Below are 13,775 nucleotides of genomic sequence, written 5' to 3'. Positions count from 1 at the left end.
CTCTATTGGCTGCAGACCCACTGGTCGCTGGACACTGGCTGAGGACCAATGGCTGCTGTCCAAATGCCTGATGGTATGGATATCTGGGCGATCTTCTGTTAAGTAATTAGACAGTTTGGCAAATACTTGTTAGTTGGCCTATTGATTGATCTTTCTCCAGGTGTTGGTTCTGTTTGTTGCCCCACAAAAATGCAGGTGAAAAATAAGCAAGAGAGGAGGGCCTGGAGGGGCTCTGTGTTTGTTGATAATACAAATTGTGTCAAGCAGTGCTCGGAGTAATTACAGAATAGGTAAGGTCGTAGCAAGTAAGCAAATAGGTGAGTGAGAACGTAGCTAGTAAGTTTGTAAGTGCCCAATTACTATAGAGTAGTTTGTTTCTCAGCTACATGGCAGCCTTCTTAAGGTCAGGCAACGTGTTGCGTACTCCAGATGGGCCGCTGGCGGCGGAAGGATCAGGCCGCTAGGAGTTGGGTAGGCCTCTAATGGCAGCTGTGTGGTGAGTGCATATGTGTAGATCGATATTGCAGTGGCACTGCTGGGAATAAATTAGAGAGTGACACAGTCTGGAGGCACAGCGGAGCTGGAGCGAAGCAGTCAGGAGCAGGTATTTTGTACACTGTGGTTGTGGCGACTGCAGTGATCAAGGCCCATTACCGGAGGACCAGGGAGGTCCGTGATGTGGTGTCGGGCGCTTGTTAAAGACTGAAGGATCACAGGAGACAGGCAGTGAGTTGTGTATTCCAGATGTACCAGTGGTGGTGGAAGGATCAGGCCTCTGGGAGTTGGTTAGGTCTCTAATGGCAGCTGCGTGGTGGGTGTAGGCCGCTGGGATTCAAGTAGGTGGTCTCCTGGCGAGCAACACAGTCAGGAGGCTCAGTGGTGCTGGAGGAAAGCAGACAGGAGCAGGTAGGCTGTACACAAGGGTTGTAGCAACTGCAGCGGGAGCTCCGTTAGGTCACAGGTAGGCAATCTTCAGGTGCGTGGCACCATGACAACCAATTGGGATAGCGGGGTAACACTGCGGCGCTGTTTGGCACTATTACTGCAAACGGTGTGGTAGTTTATGGTAGTTATGGCAATTGGGGGGTGCCCGCTACCTATCTGATGCAGACAGAGATGAACAGTCGGCAAGGTGCAGCCATGATGTAATGTAAGGCTGTGAGTCCCTGCTGTGGTGAAGAAGTAGTGGTGCGCCACAGGAACTGTTGACCTCCACAGATGAAATGTTACTTTTACTCTACAAATATGATCCTGGTCTTTTCAGGCAAGTGATAGGATGTTCAGCCAATATAGGAAGAGGGAGCCGTCCGGAAAGACTCTTGTGGATGGCGGACCCCATTTTCAGCAACAATGTCCTCAAAGGCCCGAGGGTAAAAGGACAGTTTCCAGTAGGGTAAATGGCTGGAATCATCCTTCGGTGGTACATCGGTAATGCTGTAATCTCTGGCTGATGATGGGGTTACCTCATTAGCTCGGATGGATGGTTAGAGCGTGAGAAATGAGTGGAGGAAGCACTGAACCGAGAGTCTAGGCAGTCATCGGACAGTCGAAGCCCGCCTACTACAGCACAATTTACATCACAGAGCCATAGAAATGATGGAAGCAAGAGCGTTTCCCGCCCCTGGATACATGTTGTGCTTCCCGTAGGCTGCGGATGAAAATTGTAGCCCCACCTCAACACAGGAGCTCCCCTGCTGCTTTTCCCGCTCAATTCTGCCCAACTGACTATTAGTGCAGCTCCCTAGGTGCCTCAAACTTGGAGAGCCCTCTACCCCCATGGGCTGCGGAGCACAATCGCCGCTGACACAAGAGCCCTTCCGCTGCTTTGTGTTGTCTGATCAATTCTGCCAGACTGACTATGGGCGTTGCACCCCAGGTGCTCCATTAACGGACCATTGACATGGTTCATGTTCTGCATGCCTCAAACTCGGTGAACTCCCTAATCTCTATTTCACATGCTCCTCTCTTTTGCTCTCATGGTTTTTGAGCTTGTTGTTTAGAGGGTTGGCCCCAATGGGCTTGGCTAGCCCTCCATTTGGTGGTCCCCCCACCCCTTCTTCCCTACATGAAGGCCACTTCCCTAAAATGGTGGCCCTCTCACCTGCAAAACAATAAAAATAGGACTTAATGCACCCGGAGGCACTGAAAGAAAAGAAGGGCTGTTATACACTCCAACAGCTTCACCAATGGGGCAGCTATCTTACAATGGGTCAGAGTTTTACATCATTCTATATGAAGAGCTCTACATGCCTTATTCAGGCAGCCTTTTTCACAGCTGTCCATGTTACTGTTTATGGGAAAAACTGGGTCTGAGTCTCCATTGCTGTGTCTGAGCAATTCTCTGCATTAGGAGACCATTCGGGGTCCGATGCTCCTTCTTCTACCCGTATATACATCCTATGACAGCCTGCTTCCCTTCTACTCCCTAAAAATTCAGCCATTTAGTATGCGGCAACGTTTTTCCCCAAGCAATTCTATCTAAACACCAAGACCAGTATTTCATTCCACTAACCCTGTTCACCATTCCCTCCTCCCTTCTATAGCCTCCTGCAGCCAGTCCTTGATATGGATCAAACAGGAATTACTGATGCAAATCTGGAGTTGGCTGGCCGCTATGCCTATATAATTAAGTACTTCCCAAATCTAACATGAAAAGCAGGCAAGAGCTTCAAACATAGCCTTCTCAAATCCAACCCAGAAACCCTGGTTTCTGACCCCTACTTCTCTATGAATAAAGTAGTCATAACAAGGGACCTCATCCTTTACGCCAATAGAAGACCTCATTAGAGGAAAGCCCTGTTCTCATTGCTCTTTATCTCCACATCTAGGAAAACTTCTCATGGTCTAAGAGTCTGGGTTGCTCCCTCATCAGTTTTCAGAGCAGAAGCAACCATCACCATTTACAACAATGGGGCTATCCTTATACAATCATCCTACAGCAACCTAGAAATATTTGAGGACATTTTCCCTTCTCAACAAGAAAGCTGCAAAGAGGACTGAATCCTCCCCTGCCCAAGGCCTTCCTAACTCCGCATGAAACACTAACTCATCACCTGCACCCGAGCCCCCATTCCTCAATCATCATTCCACACTACAATCTTACCCCACACCCAGAGCAGTTACTTCACATTCATCGGGACAAAACATTAATTCCCTCACCCTAATTACTCCACCGACTCACCACATCCCGCAACCTATGCCACACCCAAAAGTCTGAGTCCCTAACTATGCCTAGCAACCTATCTCTCCTCCATCTTTCAACCTCATCTCCTTCTTCTATTATTGACTTTACCTGCCTCTCCATCCACTCTGCAGGTTTCCCCAGGCCACTGGTCTTCCAACTCCTTCAACTCCAGCTCCCCCTGACATTCCCCTCGCCCCTAGACCTGATAATCTGTATCCACACCTCACCTGACTCTAGACTTGATGAGATCACACACTATCTACGACAACTCAAAGCTGACCTACAAAGACTTATTGGCCTCACCTTACAGTTGTCCATGAATCAGTGGCTGAATAAGAACAGTCTTATTCATGGCAAATCCCCCAACCACCACAGCTTGCCTAGCACATACCTCCCAACCAACAGGATCTCACTTTCTCAGGAGCCCACATACTTGAGATGGAGAACTTTACCCTACCCCAATGCACCCACCCAGCCCTCTAGACTAAAAGATCCTCTATTCGACAAAGATATCCACTCACTCCTCCTCTGTTATGACTCATCATACCATGACAACAACTCATCACTCCCTGATAACATAGACAATCACGCTTTAATCCAATCCATCTCTCCAAATCCACACATGGAACCAAGACCCATCTACAGAGTAGTAAACAAACACAACATTAAGCGAGTTACCCTCACACTAACCACCCTTGCTATTCCCAAACCTCAACTGAAATACATGCTACTCAATTGCAGACTTGCCACAAGACTGGTGGCGCATATTGCCAATCTTATCCCAGCACATGATCTCGATCTCCTAATCCTGACTGAAACTTAAATAATTAATCTGCACCCACCCTTGACATACTAGCTACTCCTAATTATGGCATCACTAGATTAGACCGTTCTGGCAGACCAGGTGGAGGTATTGCCTGCATACACCTTAATAGTTTATCTGTTAAACAGCCATATTCCCCTGCTTTATCCTCATGTGCATACTTATGCATCAATATTACTTGTGACTGTTTGGAACTACATACATTCTACCACCCTCCAGGTGACAACCTTTACTTCATTGAACAGATTATGGAAATCATCACAACAAACACAGGACAACATGATACCCATATCTTCCCCGGAGACTTTAACCTACACTGGAATTACCTGAATGACCCTGCAGTGAACAGCCTTAAAATATTTGCTTTGGATCTCAATATGACCCAAATCTGCAATAGTCCTAATCACAACAAAGGAGTGACCTTAGATTTTGGCATTGCCAAAGCCAACTCCATTCTACTTGAATCTATTCTCCCCTGTGACTTGTCTGACCGGTACAGTATCACATTCATTAATGAAGCAGTTAGAACAAACATAGCACAACCAAAGAAACACACATTTTTGAAAAGGAGCATAAGAAACATTAACATTGATGAATTAACATCTCTAGGCTGCAACATCCTGCCTACTCCCAAAGACATGTCAGATGCCCAGGATCTTACAAATCACTACACTAGTTTCATGAAGAACATTCCAGACTCTATGGTATAATGGTAGTCTCAATACAGAAAGGTGGAACTTGAGACTAGCTGAACAATGGTGGAGATCCTCTCCGTCCCTTGAACACCTCAAGCTTTTGACAACGAGGAACTCGTACTACAAAAGTATCAGAAGGTCAGAAGCCAACTTCTTCAGAACTTGACCAAGCTAGAAACCGACCTAAAAAACTATTTTAACTTCTTAAACTACAATCAAATGGCCATCCCAACCCGCCCAAGTTGGATCTATTGCGTCACCTAACTGCAAGGAATGTACCTCCTTCTTCCTTGAGAAGACAGAAAACATGAAAACTGATTTGCAGAGGGCTTTGGAACATTGTCCTCGCTTACCTATCTCCACACTCTTCCTCACGGTTTTACCCGCTTGTCTACCTGGGCACACCCGCAGAAGCAACACCTCATGGTCTTCCTTCAAAACCTTTAAGGAATGTGACATTCGCAAACTTTTAGGATTGCTAAAACCCCTCAAACCACTTCTACGAGTCTCTTACCTCCAACTTTTTCAATGAGTTGGAATCATCGATACTCCCACTCTGGACCAAGATTGTTAATGCTTCTATACTTCAAGGCTCTACCCTGACAGCCTAACGTTGGGGCAGAAGTCTCTAATACTTAAAAAACCATCAGCAGGGGGAGGAGCCAAGCCGGCGACCAAGATGGCCGCGTAGAGACTCGGCTCCGCCGACCTCCGCTCTCTGAGAACACATCCTGGAACGCCACTCCCTGCTTCGGAAGTGTAAGCGACGCCCGTATTTTCTTCCCCGGATCGCCTCCGTGGTCTGGGGGCTAAACGGTGCCGCCCGGAAGTGAGGGACCTGGCCTGCCGAGAAGCCCGGGCCTCGAGTGATTGTGGAGCCGCCAGAGGTTGAATAACATCGGGGGCCACGGATCGGGATGAGTCGATCCGGCCCGAAGTTCCGGTCTGGTGCCCCGGGGATATTGCTGGGTCCCTCTGCCTCTGCCAGGACGGTCGTGGTATGTGATTGGAGCACGGGCGCCTGTGATGCCTCAGCCCGGCTCTGAGAATACATTGCGGAGCTGTGGGGCGCTGTGACCGCCTTGGAACACACGCAACGGGGGGAGTGCTGCTGATTGTCCGTCCCCGACCGTTTGTGAACATTTGCCAGCAAATAGCCCCTGATTGACCGGGAAACTCAACCTGAGGGGCGCGGCGGTATTTGTGAGCCGAGGAAATACCGACTGAGTGCCGGCCCTGCATCGCCTCGGGGAAGCGGAATACATTGCTGGCCTGATGGGGAGACCCGTCTGAGTAATCTGGCAGGAGCTCCTTTGTGCATTGTGCGCTTGATCCCGGGAATATTTACCGATTGCCCACGGATGGCTCACTGACGTTCCACTGTTGGAAGAGGGTGCACCATAGATGGGTTTTGAACCTATATCTGTGGGCTCTATCCATCCAAACAAGTAAGCACAATGGAAGAATCTGGCCAGGCATGGCTTGGTTATGATTTGGCCCCGAAAAGGTGAGCGGACCACCGGGTGTGCGACGTGGGATAGGGGCGACATACAGTGAAGTGCTCAGACCTTGTTTTTAAATCCTTCTCCACCTGGCTTGAACATTCTAGACAGCGGTATACCCCCCATTCCTGTTTTACTTCCAGGGAGCTGGGAGGTATGTTGAGAGTGCTTCGAGCTGAGGGATAGGATACGGCCTAGTGGAAGCTTGAGGGAGATGTACTCAAGTGTGGCCTGCTGGAGAACATCACAGAAATTGAAGTGAGTGGTGAGCCCGACCTCAACTGTGAGCTTCTTCTGACCTGCTCCAGTGAAAGGGAGCGACAAAATGGCAGCCAGACCGGAATCGGACAAGCCTGTACCGCGGTCCTCCAAGGGATCCAGAAATGTCCAATCAAACAGACTGGATTGCTATACCTTGCCAAAGGGGTCCCCGGTGGAATTAAAGAAGTCATCATTGGTCGGTGAAGAGGTCATCTCTGCCCCCATTGAACCAACATTGACGGATCTTATGGCAGCTATTAACGGGGGCAAGCGTCGTTGGGCCAGAAGATGGAGGCCCTGGATTTCCAAGTTAGAGACGGTTACAATCGAGATGGGGCTGCTGCGGACGGACCTCGCTATGACTAACAAAAAGGTCAAATCAGTTGAGCTTAAGACTAACAGCCTAATTGACGATATGAGCCAATTGCAGCAAGAGGTGCGAGACCTCCAGGCCTCGAAAGTTCTCACAGAACAAGCTAGACGATTACGAAGGAAGGGTCAGGCGTAACAACATCCACATTCTTGGGATACCCGATAAATCAGAAGGCCTGACTCCGGACCTGTTTGTTGAAACTCTTGTCCTTAACCACCTCAAGCCTAAAGGCCTTAGCAACTTCTTTACAGTTGAACGTGCACATAGAGTCCCGGGAGGTAGGCCGAGGCCGCGGGCACCACCTCGCCCCATGATTGCAAGGGTCCTGAATTTTCGGGACAGGGATGTGATTTTACAAACTGCGCGCAATGGACCCCCCTTGAAGTACGAAAACGCAACCCTTTCCTTTTTTCCAGACTTTACCCAGATGGGTCAAAAACAACGTCAGAACTTCCTATCGGTAAAGAGGAAACTGAGGGACAAGGGACTAAAATATGCAATGATGTTCCCGGCCTGACTTCGAGTGGAACTCAATGGGAAGGCCTGGTTCTTTGACAATCCCGAGGTGGCGACGGATTGGTTGGACAGTGTGATTGCGGCTGATAAGGAGGGCCAAAATGGGGGCGAGACAGAAGAACAATAACAAAGCGTAAATAGTGTCGCTGGGTTTAAATAGCAATATGTTATGATTGGCGGTGGGATGGATACGTAACGTTTCTCTTGATTCGCTACATCTGTAAATGTGTAGTCTTACACTGACCTGAAATGAGGTAGCTGTGATGGAGCAGGGAGCGGGGTGGGGTGGGGTGGCGGGCTGTGTGGGCCCTCCCTCTATTTTCTTCCTCTAGTTAGTTGTAGATTAGTGTTGGGGTGAAAAGGGGCGACAGGCACACTGCTAATTGGGGATGCGTGTAGGCGATAGGCAGGGGTGCAGGGTGGGGGGTGGGGGAAGGAGAGTTGGGGGAATTTTCGCATTATTGTATGTCACACTATTGGCAATTTATTTAAATGTTCTTATGTTTTGTATTTTCGACGGCATCAGTGTATTTTATCTGATTAACATGCAGCAGACACAGGAAGACCATTTTTCTTTGTCATATGACGATGGGGGGGTAGTGAGCTCAAGGTTTTAAGTTGGAACGTGAATGGGTTGGGGGACAAAATTAAACGCAGTGTGGTTCTTCAATATCTCAAACGCCAGGCACCAGACGTGGTCTTGCTCCAAGAAACGCATTTAGTTGGGAACTCATGCATGGCTATACATAGAAAGGGCTACAAGTTGGTGGCACATGCAGGGTTCACGTATGGGTCCTGGGGCGTAGGTATCCTGATTCGAAAGGCACTCCCCCCTGGTTATAGACTCTACATGGGTGGATGACAGGGGAAGGTATGTTGGGATCTCGGGTCGCTGGGAGGGACGTGTACTTACCCTTGTGTCAGCCTATGTCCCCCCGGGTCTGCAGTGTGCCTCATCCTCTGATTTGGGAAAGCTGTTACTCGAATTGCCGGTGGGGCATTTGATCCTAGGTGGAGATTTCAATTCTGTAGTTTCTAGAGTCTTAGACAGATATCCCCCACGAGATACGAGACGTGCCCAGAAGTGGATGCCCGACTTTCTAGGTGCAATGGGTTTGGTGGACAGTTGGCGACTGTTAAACCCAGACAAGAAGCAATACACATTCCACTCAGGTGCACACGGTAGCCTCTCCCGTCTTGATTATTGTCTGGTCCGAGCAGCTCAAGCATCTTATATAGTTGAAGCGGTTCACCTTGCTAGGGGTATCTCTGATCATTCCCCACTTTGGATCCGGTTTTGTGTCGCTTCGAATTCAGCAGGTAGTATCGCCCCTATTAACCCCTGGTATATGCGGAATCCCAAAATCCGTAAGGACCTCATCAAGGCTCTAGATGATTATTTTATAAATAATGAAGGATCTGTGCCCTCATTGGTGTCTCTCTGGGAGGCATTTAAAACAGTCATTAGGGGTCAAGCTTTATCATTGATAGCTGGAATAAAAAAAAGAGAGGAATAAAGAGATTGTTGAGGCGTAGACTGAGATTTGTAGACTGGAGGAGGAATTGGGGCATGGGGTGACGCAGGCTAACTTACATATCCTGAGCCTTAAACAACATGATTATAAATCTTTGGTCACTGATATGGCAAAGGCTCTCGGCAGGGAGCAGAGGGGTAGACTTTACGATCTAGGAGAGAAGGCAGGGAAGCTTCTTGCTTGGTTGGACAAAAGGGATAGTGCCGGGCGTATCGTCCCAGAACTTGTTTCGGATGAAGGGGAGTTGCTTACCGACCCCCAGAGTATTGTTGATGCCTTCGCGGCATATTTTCAAACTGTGTATGCCTCGGTCTCAGATAGGCCGGAGAAAGACTCCCATTTGCTGCTTAGGGATATACGGCTCCCCTGTTTGTCCAAAGAGGATTGTGATTTTATGGATAGCGCCCGACAGTAGATGAAATAGCTCAAGCCATTCGCTCTTTGAACTCGGGTAAGGCACTGGGACCTAACAGGCTCCCAATCGAGCTGTATAAGCTCAGACCGGATAAGCTGGCTCAACACCTTAAGGGTATGTTTGTCGAGGCCCGGGAGAGAGGAATTCTACCTCGGGACCAGAGAGTGGCGTTGGTGGTGGTAATCCTAAAGGAAGGTAAGCGGAAGACTAAATGTTCCTCTTATAGGCCTATTTCTTTATTAAATGCTGAGCCCAAAATATTGGCCAGCTCCGCTCTAATAGGCTGGTAAAAGTGATTGGTGGATTAATCCACCTGGACCAATCAGGCTTTATTCCCCATAGAAATACGGCCCTGAACTTACGCAGACTACATGGCGTGATAGCTAGAGCTCACACTCTATAGGAACCAGCCGTGATTGCTTCCCTTGACGCGACCATGGCCTTTGATACCGTAAAACGGTCCTATTTGTGGGCGGTGCTGGCTAAATTTGGATTCAGGCCTGATTTTATTGGATGGGTGCGTTTATCATACGCTGAGCCACTCGCCCAGATAGTGGTTAATGGCCGGGTCTTGGCACCCTTTCATTTGGGCCGAGGCACTCGGCAAGGGTGCCCCCTCTCCCCCCTCCTTTTCTCACTGGCTCTGGAACCCCTGGCGGCTTGGATTCGCTGGGAACCATCAATCCGGGGAATTCGGTGGTACCCTGATTGGGAAGATCGGATCTCCTTATACCCAGATGATATTCAGCTCTACCTGACCTCCCCTCGGAAATCCCTCATGGTGGTGTGCGATGTCCTAGCCTCTTTTGGTAAAAACTCCGGACTCTCAATTAATTGGGAGAAATCTCTGTCGTACGTCCTCAAGGGGGACACCCCGTTTTCCCCTAGAAATTGCCCTATCCAGATCAACACAACCGGAATCAGATACTTGGGTATTTTTGTTTCTTTAGACACGGCAGTCAGATAAATTGAAAATCTTCTTCCCCCGTAGCAGAGGCTTAGGAGTGACTCCGCTCACTGGCGAAAGCTTCCGATCTCTTTGTTGGGCCGAGCGGCCCTCTTCAAGATGATGTCTCTGCCTCCCTTCCTTTCTGCCCTTCAGAATACTTTGGATGTAGTGCCCGCTAGTTATTTCCGCGAGGTAGAGGGGCTACAACGTAGTATTTTATGGGAGGGGAGACCCCGTATTGCTCTAACCAAGCTGACGCTCCCATAGTATGACGGAGGTATTGCCCTCACAGATATCAAACGCTATTATTGGTCCTCCCAGCTAGCTGCTATTAACCATGGAACATATGGGCCCGTAGCTGATCCCGGAAACGCTATGGACAGGTGGCTCCTCCCGGCGGGCAGTTACAACAGGGCGCTGTATTCCAAACCGGCGAAGCTGGATTTGACAGGACCTACTAAGCATGCAGTGAAGATCTGGCATGATGCCACGAGTTCTTTGGGGCGGAGGGATAAGCTGACACTAGCTACCCCACTTTTTGATTCAGAAAAATTGGATAAGCTGTGGAACACAAAGGGATTCGATAAATGGGAGCTGATAGGAATCTCAACTATTAAGGACGTGTGGAACAAGGGGCGGATTAAATCATTTCAAGAAATGCAAGATGAATTCGAGCTTTCAGGTTCTGAATATTTCCGCTATGCGCAAATTCGACATTCGTTACGGGCGGCCCTGCCTGTGGAGGTAGACCCGCCGGAGGCATCGCCCCTTGAAGATAGAATCTTAGATGGTCATCTCCCCAAAAAAATGATCTCCCTGATCTATAAGAAACTAATAAATAATAGAGAGGATCTACTTAGGGAGTTGAGAGATAAGTGGGTACGAGACGGAATAGAATTAGACGATGAGGACTGGCAATCAGCTGTTTCTTCCCCAAAAGTGGTCGCTATTCCTGCGAGATTACGGCTCGTACAGTTGAAGATTTTGCACAGGGTCTATGTCACCGGCCCTCGCCTTGTTCGGATGGGGTTGTCAGATGTCGGGCTGTGTAGACGTGCATTTGGTCTCTTGGGTACGTTCTCCCATATTATCTGGGAGTGCCGATACATGGCCGGATACTGGGGGGAGATTCATAACATTATTCACGAAGTCACAGGTGTCTCCTTACTGCCAGAGGTGCGTAGATGCCTCCTTAACATATGGGAGCCTACTGATCTTAACTGCACAAACACGGTGGACCACACTGGGCTATATGATAGCGAAAAGAAATTTCGCCCAACAGTGGGGTTCTGGGTCGCCACCCACCCTTGAGAACTGGAAAAAAGACCTGGACTGGAGTATGTTTCGAGAAAAAACTGTATGTGGCGAGGGGGCGTCCCCGAAAATGGGCATTAATCTGGGATCAGTGGAACAGGTATAGAGGGGAGATTTGTGTGCCGCCTAGAGATTCTGTTTTTGATGTTCCCTCATCACCGTGAAGTTTTTGACAATTATGTAATCTGGTTCTTCACCCCCCTTCTAAAAATGTACTGCAAATTATAATGCGATTCTTCCGAATGTGTCCTTTGTTGATGCCTTGTTTCAATAAAAAGAATTAAAAAAAAATAACAAATAAAAAACCATCAGCAGACCACACAGATCTCAACAACTTCCGCCCCACTCTGGCGATGCTCCTGGAAAAACGTGTTCCCATCCAACTCTGTTACCACATTTAACAATTCTGCCTTCTGAGCCAATTTCGATCTGGATTCCATCCGGGGCACAGCACCGAATCAGTTTTCACATATAGTGGACGATGAGCTAAAATGTTGGATCAAAATTAATCCTGCCTCCTAATCCTCCTTGACCTGTCCTCGACATTCTATACGGTTAAACAAGACAACTTCCCAGAACTACTGGAGCTTAGAATGAGCTTATTGGGGCCTGTCCTAAACTGGTTCTCTTCGTTTTTCCAAAACAGAACACAAAGATTCAAGGGTAATCAGTCATATCTAAGACCACTACGGTCACACTAGGAGCCCCACAGGGTTCCTCCCTGTCACCCACCCTCTTTAAACTGTTCATGGAGCCACTAACTGAAATTCTGAGCTCAATCAACATCCACTATCACATGTACACTGATGACACCCAACTGTACCTGAAAGTCTCCTCCATTGAAGACATCAGATCCCTCAATTTACCTTTACAAAGAACACAAAGCTACTTCAAACTAAACTCCCTCAAAACCGAATTCCTATTAATCGCTCCTCCCAACCAATTACCCATCATTGAGGATTGGCTGAAACAAATAACAGCCTTCAACTGCCTTCCTCAAGCTATTGACTCGGCGAGATCACTGGGATTAACTCTCAACAAGAAGCTTAACATGCAGTGCAAGCCCTAGTAACTCCTAGATGAGACTATGGAAGTTCAATCGTCTGCGAACTGCCCAGATCAACAAAGGCTCCTCTAAAGGCGTTCCTCAATTTTGCTGCTAGACTAATCATGGTTTCAAAAAGAAATAGCCACATCCCCCCCGGACTTAAAAGCTCTCAACTGGCTCCCTTATGAAATAATAATTCAATAAAAAATTGCATGCATAACCCATAAAGCCCTACACTTTAATACTCCGAGATACCTTGCTCAAAGTTGGAATTCTCGAGCGGCGACAGATCCTCCAGAAGTTCCAGCACCTTACTGTTGAAACCACAGAGATTCTCCAAAAAGAAAACCTATAAGCGAGCATCCCTGTCCCCTGAAACCAGACTGAATCCCTCAACTGTTTCTTTAAAAAAATAAGTTAAAATATTACTCATGAACAAATTTAAGCCCCGATCCTATGATCTTCTCTCTGAGTACATCTTTTGATTCGTCAATTACTCCCATGAATACTGCTTGGTATCATTGTTTCGATGAATGCTCTGTTCATGATCATTGCGTTTGTACGTCTGTATCCATTTGGGTCTATATTTTGTGCTAATCCAATACCTTGGGGGGTCTTACTTTTTTCCCCATTTGTCTTTGCTCTCTGAACATGTGTAAAATGCTCTGATACCCGCATGGGTCATGTTTGAGCTCTATACAACTTTTAAAGTAAATAAATCACATGTGATCATCATGGAGTCGCACACATTGAAACACAGATGGGAATAAAGGAAGGTGTTCTACCAAAATATTGAGTTTTTAATATCAACTGCACTTAAATCGACTCCTCTTTATCAACTATCAATATATCATCAAGGTAACCAGATGTGGAGTTAAGAACAGTACAGTACATCTATACTTTATTATGTATATTTTTTACTTGTCTTGACTCCACTGACTATATGTTAGTAGCCGATATTCTGAAGTCAATATATGTAAGGTTGATAACAGTGACCTTTAAGTGTGGACATAAAATCTTCCGAAGCCATGGAACAGTCACATCTAAACGTGCTAGATACCAAAGTACATGCCAAGATTTCAGTTGTTTTTCTCCGACACTGTGTGAGAACCGATTACCTGACCACTAAGGGGGGAATCTACAATTCTCAAACCAGCAGT

The 13,775-nt window shown here is 47.6% G+C and overlaps 1 protein-coding gene across 1 annotated transcript in view; it reads right to left on the bottom strand.

Moving 5' to 3' along the window:
* The window catches only part of PIGU (phosphatidylinositol glycan anchor biosynthesis class U), a 142,896-nt gene that overhangs the window by 109,551 nt on the left and 19,570 nt on the right, over positions 1 to 13,775 (bottom strand). The window lies entirely within an intron of this gene.

This window comes from Lissotriton helveticus, chromosome 7 (genome assembly GCF_964261635.1).
Source record: "Lissotriton helveticus chromosome 7, aLisHel1.1, whole genome shotgun sequence".
Taxonomy (NCBI): domain Eukaryota; kingdom Metazoa; phylum Chordata; class Amphibia; order Caudata; family Salamandridae; genus Lissotriton; species Lissotriton helveticus.
This window is presented reverse-complemented; position numbering and strand designations above follow the sequence as displayed.